Below are 13,098 nucleotides of genomic sequence, written 5' to 3'. Positions count from 1 at the left end.
CCCCCTGACGAGCATGAGAATTTGGTGTAAGATATAACGTGTTCTTGAAAATTGCAGCAATGAAAGGAGTAATGAGATTCAATAAGAAGCGTAAGCTTAGCCCTAGGTACATTGGGTCGTTTGAGATATTGGAAAGAATCGGTCCGGTTACCTACAGATTAGCATTACCCTTAGTGTTATCCAGAATACACAATGTATTTCATGTGTCTATGTTGAAGAAATACATCCCATATATAATAAGTTATGAGGCACTAGAGATTGGAGATACTCTATCATATGAAGAAGTGCTAGCTCAGATCCTAGATCATAAAGAACAAGAACTACGCACTAAGAAAATCCCACTAGTTAAAGTACTCTGGAGGAACCATGCAGTTGAGGAAGTTTCGTGGGAGCTAGAGGAGGAAATGCTTCATAATTACCCACATCTATTTGATGGGGTCTGCATTAGCTAGAAAAGGTTGTAGTTCAGGTAAGCATTCGTTGTATGTAAGTAGGTTTTGTGCAGGTTAAGTAGTTCAGCTGTATTTAAGTGTAGATTTGCATGTAATAGTTTGAGTTTTGAGTGGTTTTAGGAGAGTTTTGTTTTAGTTATTGTAATCTCCTACAACCGTAAATGTAACCACGATATTCCTCTACCATAAGTGAGGGTAATTAATAAAATTTCAGCGATTTTCCCCAAAAGTCAGTATAAGTGCTAAATGGAAAATTTCGAAGATGAAATTTTATAAGGAGGGGAGAATGTTGAGACCCGAATAATAATAATAATAATAATAATAATAATAAGTTAGAAAATGAGAAATTGGTTTGGTGCAAGGCTAAACCGTCGACGGTTTTGGTGGAGCTTAGAAAACGGTCGATGATTTTGAGTTACTGAGGGGAGGTAAGGGTAAAATAGTAGAAATGGTTTGGTTAAAAAGGCCAAACCATTGAAGGTTTTAGGGAAATCGTTGACGGTTTCCCCTACACCAGCTTAAGTTCATTTTATGTTAAGAAATCAAACTCTCTCTCTCTCTCTCTCTCTCTCTCTCTCTCTCTCTCTCTCTGATTTCTCTCCCGAAACAAGCTGGAATCAGCTAATAAAATCGTCTCGGGATTGTCGCAACGTTCCCGAACGCGAACTTGGGACGACTCAAAAATGATAAATGAAAGTGTTGTGGATTTTGAAAATGTGATTTTCGTGAAAAACATAGTGTGATGGAGTTGCCACTAACCCTTTGAAGTGTGGTTAGAATACTTGATTACTACCCAATTAAGGGTAGAATTGGTCTGCGCTACTAGAGTTGGGCTTAGGAGTTCGGTTACGCAAATGAAAGATATTAGCACCCCCTATGCGTCTGTTCTTAGGAACGTTACCTAATTAATCAAAAATTATCCGAAAAAAAAATCTAATAAGCCTTCCTATTATACTCCCTAAAAAGTATGAAGAAAATGTACAAAATAAAATACTATATAGATATTCCTTCAGAACCGGGGCATATCGTGCTCCGAAGAGTTCAATGCCTCCCTTTGCAATCATTTGGATATAAAAATCGAGAAAATAGTGTACAAAATACACTCCCGCAATTTGAAATCTCGTAGGATTTTGTTAAGTATGAAAATACTATTTTGAGAGGTTTTTGGGACACATTTGGGACTTCGGAATATTTTTATGACTTTTCTGAATATTTATGTGCAAAGAAAATATTTTTGTGAATTTTTGGAATATTTTTTCAAGGTCAAATAACAAAAAGGAATTAAGGCAAAGAACCATGAAAATCAATCTTGAAAAATATATTTTGGGTTGTTTTGCTAAGGTTGAACTTTTATTTGTAGAAGCAATTTCAAATCGAGGAAATATATTTTTTTGGAAAATTTTCTTGAAAATTTTATCAAATTTTTGAAAGGCAAAAATATTTTTTAATTTTAAAAACACATTTTTCATCAAAATTTTTAGGTGCAAATTAATTTTAAAGCTTCATGATATTTTTCTAAAATTTTTGGGAATTTTCTAAATTTTTATGAATTTTTTGAATATTTTATGATTTTTATGGATTTTTAGAATTTATTAAAGCAAATAAACTAAAAGAAATAGGAAGAACCAGGGGAAACCGGTTTAAGGAGGGGAAGTAAGATAGGTCAAACTTTGACCAGTTCGAAGGAGACCGATTTAAGGTTCGGGTGTAACAACCCGAAAAATAATGATATTTAAATATTAAAAAGAGAGGAAAAATGGAAACTGAAATGGAAGGAGGCAACAAGCTTTGTCGACGAACGTGAAACGACATTACATTTTGGATGGAATAACCCAAAACTCTTACATAGGGTCTCGTTGACGAACACAGGGAATTCGTCGACGAGGGCATAAGGGACCTCGTCAACGAAGTCACGGCTCATCGATGAGAAAATACCGAGAGGTTTTGGGGTAGTCTGAAATTCGTCGACGAGGGTGGAAGTTCATCGATGAAATTCCTTAAAGACTCGTCGACGAGATGACGTGTCTCGTCGACGAATCCAGGGCTATAAATTGCCAAAACCTGGATTTTTGATGAGAATTGGCGCAAGAAACTCCCCTCTCTCTCTCTCTCTCTCTCTCTCTCTCTCCAAAAACGTCCTCCACCCCTTCTCTCTTCGATTCTGGCTCTGTTTATCACCGGATTGAAGATCTGAGGCCACCACGACACTCCTACCGAAGTTCTTTGCAAGTCTGCCGGAGCTGATCGTGGGGGAAGTCGGTTTGAAAATCATCCCAAATTCAGGGTAAGACATTTTTTTTTTCCAGAATATGCCTTTCTCATAGTTATAAGAAATGTTGTAGGTAAGAAAATACTGATGTTTTGTTCTAGGGGAATTGATTTTTAGGGTGTTGGGTGGAGAACTCTGCGAGTATAGGGCCAAAATTTAGTAGGGGCTTTCCAGAGCTAAGGTAAGGGAAGTATGCTATGCTAGGAAATTGAATATGTCAATGGAAATTTTACCATTATGTATGTATACCGGTTATTATGTAGTTTTCAGAATATGTGTTCTTAAAGCATGTGTGGCCTGAGTAGATAATATTTGATGTAGACTTTATACAGTTTTTCTAGTATATGAAGTTATATGGAACATACAGATATAACCATATATTCAAAGAGATTATACAGAAAGATATACGTACATATACAACTTTTATTCAAATAATTAGACAAAATAGATATATATACATATATATGTATATAGATGTTTACTCAAATAGTATATTATAGTTTTACTCAGATAAGTAAATATTACAACTTTATACAGAACAGTGTACATAGTGTTTATAGTATGCCATGTTTCCTATTACCATAACATACAGAGTACACAGACAGAGTATATAGATAGAGTATATAGATAGATATACAGAGATAGCATCAAGATGCTACAGATACAGTATACAAAGATTACAGTATTCACAGTACAGAAAGATAACGATACGGTAATTTTGGAAACATGATGAAAATAGTAAAAAGAGTATATATGTATATATATAGTATCAGATCCCTGAGGAAAGATTATAGACAGATACAGATAAAGAATACAAAGCACCGTACCGTTGCTATATACAGATAGAGTGCAACCACATATCTTAGATAGTGTGTGGGTACCATCGACCGTGCTCGGAGAGTATGCAGCTGCCCAGTTCACTGGGTGGAGGGGGCCGATTTGACGAAGTAGCAGCCAGTATCGAGCTTAGGAGTGGATGCAGTTTGGTCAGACTGAGGTAGGGTAGAGTATATTGAATTATCTGGAGGGTCAACCAGATTAAGTCCCGCTTACGGGTTGCACAACCCTGTCATGAGGGGTTAAATCATGACATACAGAGTTCCAGGGATAAAGCACAGTTATGTATATGTATATAGCTTTACAGTATATGATAAGTATAGTATGATATTAGCAGTATGAAAAGTAGAAAACACAGATGATATAGTTATATTTTAAATTGTAAAAGAAAAGATATGCTTTACAGATTTATTATTGTATTACAGTTCAGTTGTTATTTAAACAGTATTCTTAACTTAGTTGCCACACACTAGTAATAGCATATTTCCACTTACTGAACGTCGACTCACCTTATGACTTTTAACATTTTTCCGATGAGCTAGCTGGGCGAGCAGATTGGGCTCGCGGATAGAGAGTATATTGATTACTCTGGTTTAGAGGGTAAGTTTGTGTAGGATTTTGTATTTTTGGGTAGTTTATACTGGAGAGAGAGAAGTACTATGTAGCTATGGTTGGAAATATTGGATTCTAGTATTGTGTATATATGTATGTATATGTGGTTATGTGATTTATGTTTCCCGCTGCATGGAGGTGCCCATTAATTTCAGATATTGGAGTAATTTGTTATTATTATAAAAAAAAAAAAAAATAGGTAAGAATTTTGAGGATGTTACAATTTGGTATCGAAGCCTAGGTTGCTAGGTTCTGTAGACTCTAGAGTGCAGCGGAAGACAATACCAGAATATAGGAAAAAGATTTGGGGTTTTATTCCGTAATCTGGATACAGGATTTCGTGGTAGTTTCTGTGTTTTTCCTGGGGTGACGATTTCAGGAAAACCATAGTAAATTGTCGATGAGTCATGTGTTCGAGTTATAGGAGTGGATTTTGGGGTTAGAATTAGGAGGGATGGTTAATAGAGAATTTGGAGTTTTAGTTGAATAAGTTGGGTTGTAGAGAAATAGAATTCTGAAATGGTGTTCTATGTGTTTGCAGGATGGACCCATGAGGCAATAGCGCTCACGCTAGTGGGGATGATGGAGCAGGTCCTTCTGGAATAGGAGGTGGAGATTCAGATGCTGTGCTTCGTAGTGTGGCTCAGCAAGTTATGGCTGAGATAGCACGGAGCTCTAGAGAGCAGGGAGGTCCATCTCCAGTTCAGGGATGTACTATAAAGAAATTTATGAAGATGAATCCGCCAGCTTTTTCTGGAGCGACTGATCCTGCAGTTGCTGAGAACTGGGTGCAGGAGGTAGAGAAGATTCTGACAGTACTTCATTGCACCGATGAGCAGAGAGTTTTATATGCTACGTATAGGCTGGCGGGGGGGGGAGGCCAAGAGATGGTGGGCAGCCACTAGGTTGTTGGAGGAGCAGAGGGCTGTACTAGTGCCGATGACCTGGGCTCGTTTTAGGGATGTGTTCTTTGATAGATATTACCCTACCTCAGTCAGAGAGACTCGAGTACAAGAGTTTTTGAGCCTGTCCTAGGGATCATTGACTGTCTAGCAGTATGAGTCGAGATTTATCGAGCTCTCTCGTTTTTGCCCATATATTGTCCCCGATGAAGTGAAGAAGGCCAGAATATTCGAGAGGAACCCAAGGCGAGATATTTGCAGGTAGGTGGTGGTACTGAGGATCTAGGATTTTGCAGAATTGGTTGACAGGGCCACTATAGCAGAGGAGAGTCTATCTAAAGAGATGGAGACACAGAGTCAGAGGAAGAGGATCGAGTTTTTAGGTGGGTCCCAGATGAGGCCCTTGGTGAGGAGGTAGATATGGCGGAGGCCAGAGACAGATGGTAGAGCATAGGGGATTTTAGGGCGGACAACTTCCAGCCATCTGTCCTAGATGTGGATGGAGACATCCTGGTGAGTGCCGACTAGGGGAAAAAGTTTGTTATCGATGTGGGAGGCCCGGTCATATGGCTCGATCGTGTCAGACGCAGTCAAATTATGCACAGGCTCTAAGACCATTTCGAGGTGGATATAAGACGCCCCACGGTGGTCAGAAGAGGAACACTACGCCGACGAGGGTCTACGCGTTGACACCGGGTGACGCTGAGACAATTGGAGACGTGATCACAGGTACTCTTACTGCTTTACCATATAAAATGAGTGTTTTGTTTGATACAGGTGCCACCCACTCTTTTATATCAGCGGGATATGTGAAGATAGCTGGAATAGAGACACAACCATTAGATATAGAATTGTTTGTGGGTACGCCGATGGGATCTGTGGTTAGATGTAGGAGGGTACTTCGGAATTTTCCAGTAAGTATTTAGGAGAGAGTGCTTTTAGCCAATCTTGTGGTCCTGGATATGCAGGGATTTAACGTAATATTGGGTATGGATTGGTTAGCTATTTATCACACTAGTATTGATTGCCATAAAAAAGAAGTAATTTTTAGACCCCCGGGTGAGCCAGAATTTAGATTTATGGGTTCATGCGTGCATGCCTTGCCACAGCTGGTGTCGTCTATTCAGGTGAGGAGACTGCTAGAGGATGGTTGTCAGGGGTATGTCGCATACATAAGAGAAATGCCAAAAGAAGCATTGAGACAAGCTGATATACCAGTAGTGAGAGAGTTTCTAGATGTATTTTTAGAAGAATTACCCGGTTTGCCGCCTGATCATGAGATTGAGTTCACTATAGACTTGTTGCTGGGATCTGCACCAATATCAAAAGCACCAGACCATATGGCCCAGGTAGAGTTAAAAGAATTGAATGAATAGTTACAGGAATTACTAGATAAAGGGTTCTTCAGGCCCAGTGTGTCGCCTTGGGGTGCGCCAGTTCTGTTCATGAAAAAGAAAGATGGAACCATGAGATTATGCATCAATTATAGGGAGATAAACAAACTGGTAGTCAAGAATAAATATCCTCTCCCTAGGATTGATGATTTATTTGATCAGCTCCAAGGGACTCAGGTTTACTCTAAAATTGATCTGCGGTCAGACTACCATCAGGTGAAATTTAAACCGGAAGATATTTCGAAGACCGCATTTTGTACCAGGTATGGGCATTACGAGTTTTTAGTGATGCCATTTGGGTTGACCAATGCACCAGCGGTGTTCATGGATTTGATGAATCGGGTATTCCATCAATACTTAGATCAGTTTGTGGTGGTGTTTATCGATGATATACTGGTTTATTCAAGAAGTTTTGAGGACCATGAGCATCATTTGAGACTGGTGTTGCAGGTATTAAGGGAAAGGAAATTATATGCAAAATTCAAGAAATGTGAGTTCTGGTTAAGGCAGGTTACTTTTCTCAGCCATGTGATCTCAGAAGCAGGAGTATCAGTTGATCTGAGTAAAATAAAGGCAGTGGTGAGTTGGGAAAGGCCGGGAAATGTTTAGGAAGTCAGGAGTTTTCTGGGATTAGCAAGTTATTACAAGCGTTTTGTGGATGGTTTCTCCAAGCTATGAGGTCCATTAACACGACTTACGAGGAAAAATATAAAATTTGAATGGACTGATGACTGTGAGCATAGTTTCCAAGAGTTAAAGAAACGGTTAGTTTAGCTCTAGTATTAGCTATTCCATCAGGGGAGGACGGTTTTGTAATATACAGTTATGCCTCTTTGAAGGGTCTTGGATGCGTGTTGATGCAGCATGGCGGGGTTATTGCATATGCATCTAGACAGCTTAAAGAATATGAGAAGAATTATCCTGTCCATGATTTAGAGCTTGCTGCAGTAGTGTATGCACTTAAGATCTGGAGGCACTACCTATATGGTGGAAAGTGCGAGATTTTCATGGATCACAAGAGTTTAAAGTATTTCTTCACCCAGAAAGAGTTGAATATGAGAAAAAGAATATGGCTAGAGCTTATTAAAGACTATGATTGCACCATTAGTTACCACCCAGGAAAAGCGAATGTAGTGGCAGATGCTCTGAGCAGGAAATCAGGGGGACCTGTACTGGCAGCTATGAAGATTCAACACTCAATTTTGATGGATTTGGAGAGGCTCAGTATAGAATTAGTAGAGAACAGTCCTCAGGCAGTTATTGCCAGTCTAGTGGTTCAACCTACACTATACGAGAAGATTAAAGCAGGTCAAGGCGATGATGCAAAGTTAGCAGAGGTGATAGTTAGAGTGTGGGATGGTCGGGGAGAGGAGTTCAGCATATCAGATGACAGAGTTTTGCGATTCCATACTAGGCTATGTGTTCCTGCAGATACTAAGATCAGGAGAACTATACTGGAGGAGGCTCACAAATCCCTATACACGGTCCATCCTGGTAGTACTAAAATGTAGAGGGACCTGCGAGAGTATTTCTGGTGGAGTGAAATGAAGAGGGAGATAGCCAAATTTGTTCAGCAATGCTTGACATGTCATCAGGTTAAAGCTGAGCACTAGAGACCGGCAGGACAATTACAGCCACTATTCATTTTAGAATGGAAATGGGACCACGTTTCAATGGACTTCATTACGGGGTTACCACCAGTACGACAAGGAATGAATGCAATTTGGGTGGTTGTAGATCGTCTGACGAAAACCGCTCATTTCATCCCTATTAAAATATGTTATTCCATGGACAGACTGGTAGAGATATATGTTCAGAAGATAGTTTGTGTTCATGGAGTCCCATTATCCATAGTCTCGGATCAAGATCCTCAGTTTACTTCACGATAATGGAAAAGTTTTTAGGAGGCTATGGGTACGCAGTTAGCTTTTAGCACTGCCTTTCATCCCCAAACAAATGGTCAGACTGAGAGGATGATTTAGAAATTAGAGGATATGCTTTGTGCTTGTGTGCTTGATTTTGGAGGCAGTTGGATTCAATTTATGCCGTTAGTTGAGTTTGCTTACAATAATAGCTATCAGGCTAGCATTGGCATGACACCTTACGAGGCATTGTATGGTAGGAGATGTCGCTCTCCTCTCTTTTGGGACGAAGTAGGTGAAAGGCGAATTTTGGGTCTAGAGATAGTATAGCAGGCTTGTGACAAGATCCGACTAATTAACGAAAGAATTAGTACAGCACAGAGTCGGCTAAAAAGCTATGTAGATACTCACTTCTGAGAGTTAGAATTTGATGTGGGAGATCGAGTATTTTTGAAGATAGCTCCTCTAAAAGGAGTTATGAGGTTTGGAAAGAAGGGCAAGTTCCAAGAGGTATAGAGGTACTCAGGTAAAGTATAATAGTTAGATAAGTTTCTTTTGCAGGTACATGTATGGATCTAGTGAGTAGATAGTTTTTAGTTTTATATGTGTAATTTCCCATAACATAAATGTAACCACAGTATTCCTCCGCCACAAGTGAGGGTAGGAAATAAAATAAGTAGACCCTTTTTCCTTTACGGAATGATAGAGTGTACACATGGAGATACAGATAGTAAATTTCAAGGACGAAATTTTATAAGGAGGGGAGAATGTAAGGACCCAAAAAATAATGATATTTAAATATTAAAGAGAGAGGGAAAATGGAAACAAAAACGGAAGGAGGCAACATGCTTCGTTAACGAACGCAAAGCGTTCGTCGACAACATTGCATTTTGGATGGAATAACCCAAAACTCTTACACAAGGCCTCATCGACAAACACAGGGAATTCATTGACGAGCACATAAGGGACCTCGCTGATGAAGTCGCGCCTTGTCAATGAGAAAATATCGAGAGAGGTTTTGGGGTAGTCTGAAATTTGTCGATGAGGGTGGAAGTTCGTCGACGAAATTCCTTAAAGACTCGTCAACAAGATGACGTGTCTTGTTGACGAATCCAGGGCTATAAATTGCCAAAACCTAGATTTTTGATGAGAATTGGCACAAGAAACTCCTCTCTCTCTCTCTCTAAAAATGTCCTCCACCCCTTCTCTCTTCGATTTCGGCTTTATTTCTCGCTGGATTGAAGATCTGAGGCCACCACGATGCTCCTGCTGAAGTTCTCTACAAGTCTATCGTAGCTAATCGTGGGGGAAGTTGATTAGAAAATCATCCCAAATTCAGGGTAAGACATTTTATTCAGATTATGCCTTTCTCGTAATTATAAGAAATGTTGTAGGTAAGAAAATACTGATGTTTTGTTCTGAGGGAATTGATTTTCAGGGTGTTGAGTGGAGAACTTTGCGAGTGTAGGGCTAGAATTTAGTAGGGGCTTTCCAGAGCTAAGGTAAGGGAAGTATGCTATGCTAGGAAATTGAATATGTCAATGGAAATTTTACCAATATGTATGTATACCGGTTATTATGTAGTTTTCAGAATATGTGTTCTTAAAGCATGTGTGGCCTGAGTAGATAATATTTGATGTAGACTTTATACAGTTTTTCTAGTATATGAAGTTATATGGAACATACAGATATAACCATATATTCAAAGAGATTATACAGAAAGATATACGTACATATACAACTTTTATTCAAATAATTAGACAAAATAGATATATATACATATATATGTATATAGATGTTTACTCAAATAGTATATTATAGTTTTACTCAGATAAGTAAATATTACAACTTTATACAGAACAGTGTACATAGTGTTTATAGTATGGCATGTTTCCTATTACTATGACATACAGAGTATATAGACAGAGTATACAGATAGATATACAGAGATAGCATCAAGATGCTATAGATACAGTATACAGAGATTATAGTATTCACAGTACAGAAAGATAACGTTATGGTAATTTTGGAAACATGATGAAAACAGTAAAATGAGTATATATGTATATATATAGTATCAGATCCCTGAGGAAAGATTATAGACAAATACAGATAAAGAATACAGAGCACGGTACCATTGCTATATACAGATAGAGTGCAACCACATATGTCAGATAGTGTATGGGTACTGTCAACCGTGCTCGGAAAGTATGCAGCTGCCCAGTTTACTGGGTAGAGGGGGCCGGTTTGACGACGTAGCAGCTAGTCCCGAGCCTAAGAGTGGATGCAGTTTGGCCGGGATGAGGTAGGGTAGAGTATATTGACTTATCTGGAGGGCCGACCAGATTAAGTCCCGCTTACAGGCCGCACAACCCTGTCATGAGGGATTAAATCATGACATATAGAGTTCCAAAGATAAAACACAGTTATGTATATGTATATAGCTTCATAGTATATGATGGTATAGTATGATATTAGCAGTATGAAAAGTAGAAAACACAGATGATACAATTATATTTTAAATTGTAAAAAGAAAGATATGCTTTAAAGATTTATTAGTGTATTACAGTTCAGTTGTTATTTAAATAGTATTCTTAACTTAGTTGCCACACACTAGTAATAGCATATTTCCACTTACTAAACATTGACTCACCCTATGACTTTAACATTTATCAGGTGAGCCAGCTGGGCGAGCAGATCGGGCTCGCGAATAAAGAGTATATTGATTACCTTGGTTTAGAGGGTAAGTTTGTGTAGGATTTTGTATTTTTGGGTAGTTGATACTGGAGAGAGAGAAGTACTATGTAGCTATGGTTGGAAATACTGGATTATGGTATTGTATATATATGTATATGTGGTTATGTGATTTATGCTTCCCGCTACATAGAGAAGTACTATGAGAGAAGTATTATGTAGCTATGGTTGGAAATACTGGATTCTGGTATTATATATATATATATATATATGTATGTATATGTGGTTATGTGATTTATGTTTCCCAATACATAGTGGTGCCCATTAATTTCAAATATTGGAGTAATTTTTTTATTATTATAAAAAAAAATGGTAAGAATTTTGAGGATGTTACATCGGGTCAGGACCAAGGGCACATGGCAGCATCCTAGCAGCTGGGGATGTGCAAATTGGATTGGCCATGTGGTGATATCTTGGCTGTTCCTGAAAGATGTGGATCAAAGGTGGTTGATCTTGCACGGATCCAGATCGCTAGCAAAAATGGATCATAGCCTTCCACAAGGAAGAGGCTCAATGGTTGGGATGTGGCCATGTGGTGACGAGCGAGTGAAGGGACGAGCGCAATGATTGCCCTTGAACGTGGATGATCGGGACTGTTGATGCTGTGGTGATTGGACGGTTTTTGATGAGGGGCATTAAATGTCTAGAATTGTGTGGGAGCTAGGTGTCGTTGAGCAGGAGTTATGGCTAATCTCATTCGTTGATGAAGGTTGGGGATCCACTCCCAGCATTGATGACGGGGGTGACAGGCTTGCCACATGTTGCTCGAATGGGCGGGTTGTGGTTAATGCCTTTGACGTATATGATCAAGACTGTTGACGCTCTATAGAGATCAAACGGTGGTAGGTGAACATGTCAAAGATGCTGACATTGACGAGATCGTGGCCATTCAAACTGATCTATATCGAATGGAGGAGGACTTGTCGCCAATGTGGCTTCATCCAGGTTGTTCAAAATGAGCACTTGATGAACGGTCCAGATTTTGATCGTGTACTAACTTAATCCCAGGGCCATGGGGGTTCCATATGTCATCATCCGACGGTTCTAAGAAAGGGAATATTTAAACTAAATTTTTTTGCTTTCTCTCATTTCTGTTCTTATCAATTTTGTAGCGAATCCCTCTCTCTCTTTTTCTCTCACCTTTCTTTGTCTCTCACCCTTTTCCGCCTCTCTTCTCATCTTTCTCCATCTCTCACCCTTCTCTACCTCTCTTTGTCTCTCATCTTTCTCTATCTCTCACCTTTCTCTGTCTCTCTTTTTGTTTCCTCAAAGATGAACCCTAAGTCTTCTCAATTTTTCCAACTGAGAACCCTCTGGTAGTTCTAAACTCTGTTGAATCTCCCAAGCTTTCTACAATCCAAATTCCTAAAATCCTTAAACTGAAACCCTAATCACTTTCCATCTCCTTTCTTCGTAGCCTTATATTTTTAAAAATATGCAACCCTCACGGAGACCTGCCTCCCTAGGATTGAAGTCTTAAGTAACCTCCTGAAACTTTAGGGTTTCATGCACCTTAGGCAAGCTAGGTCTGGCGATTAGAGCACTAGGGGAACAATCAAGTACAAAACCCAAACAGTGGGTTCAGTCCAAAGCTTGGATGGAAAGCTAAGTATTCCTTTCGTCTCCCTTCTATTTTCTTTTTTCTATTACCATTTTTTAGATGTGTGGTGTGTGATTTGATGATCTATGATGATGATCTGAATAGTGAGTGTTTGGGGTATTGGCTTGTTAGGGTTTAGTTGCAGGTCTGGGTTGAAGACGAGTTGAACTCATCTTTGACTCGGTGATTGGAGTGAGTTAGACCAGGCTGATTCGTGCGAGTCAACTCGGTGTGTGTGTGAGTTGATTCAGACGAACTCGGGTGAGTTCAGTGTGCGGACTCGAGTGAGTGAGTTGGCACGTACTGTTTCTGGGTCACGTGTGGGCTTTGGGAATTGCAACAGTGGGCCTTGGGTTCTTTTAAAAAACTGGGTATAGGCTTCTAGATTTTAAAAATGGGCTATGGGCTGATTTAAA

Source organism: Malania oleifera, chromosome 9 (assembly GCF_029873635.1).
Source record: "Malania oleifera isolate guangnan ecotype guangnan chromosome 9, ASM2987363v1, whole genome shotgun sequence".
In the NCBI taxonomy this organism is placed as follows: Eukaryota; Viridiplantae; Streptophyta; class Magnoliopsida; order Santalales; family Ximeniaceae; genus Malania; species Malania oleifera.
This window is presented reverse-complemented; position numbering follows the sequence as displayed.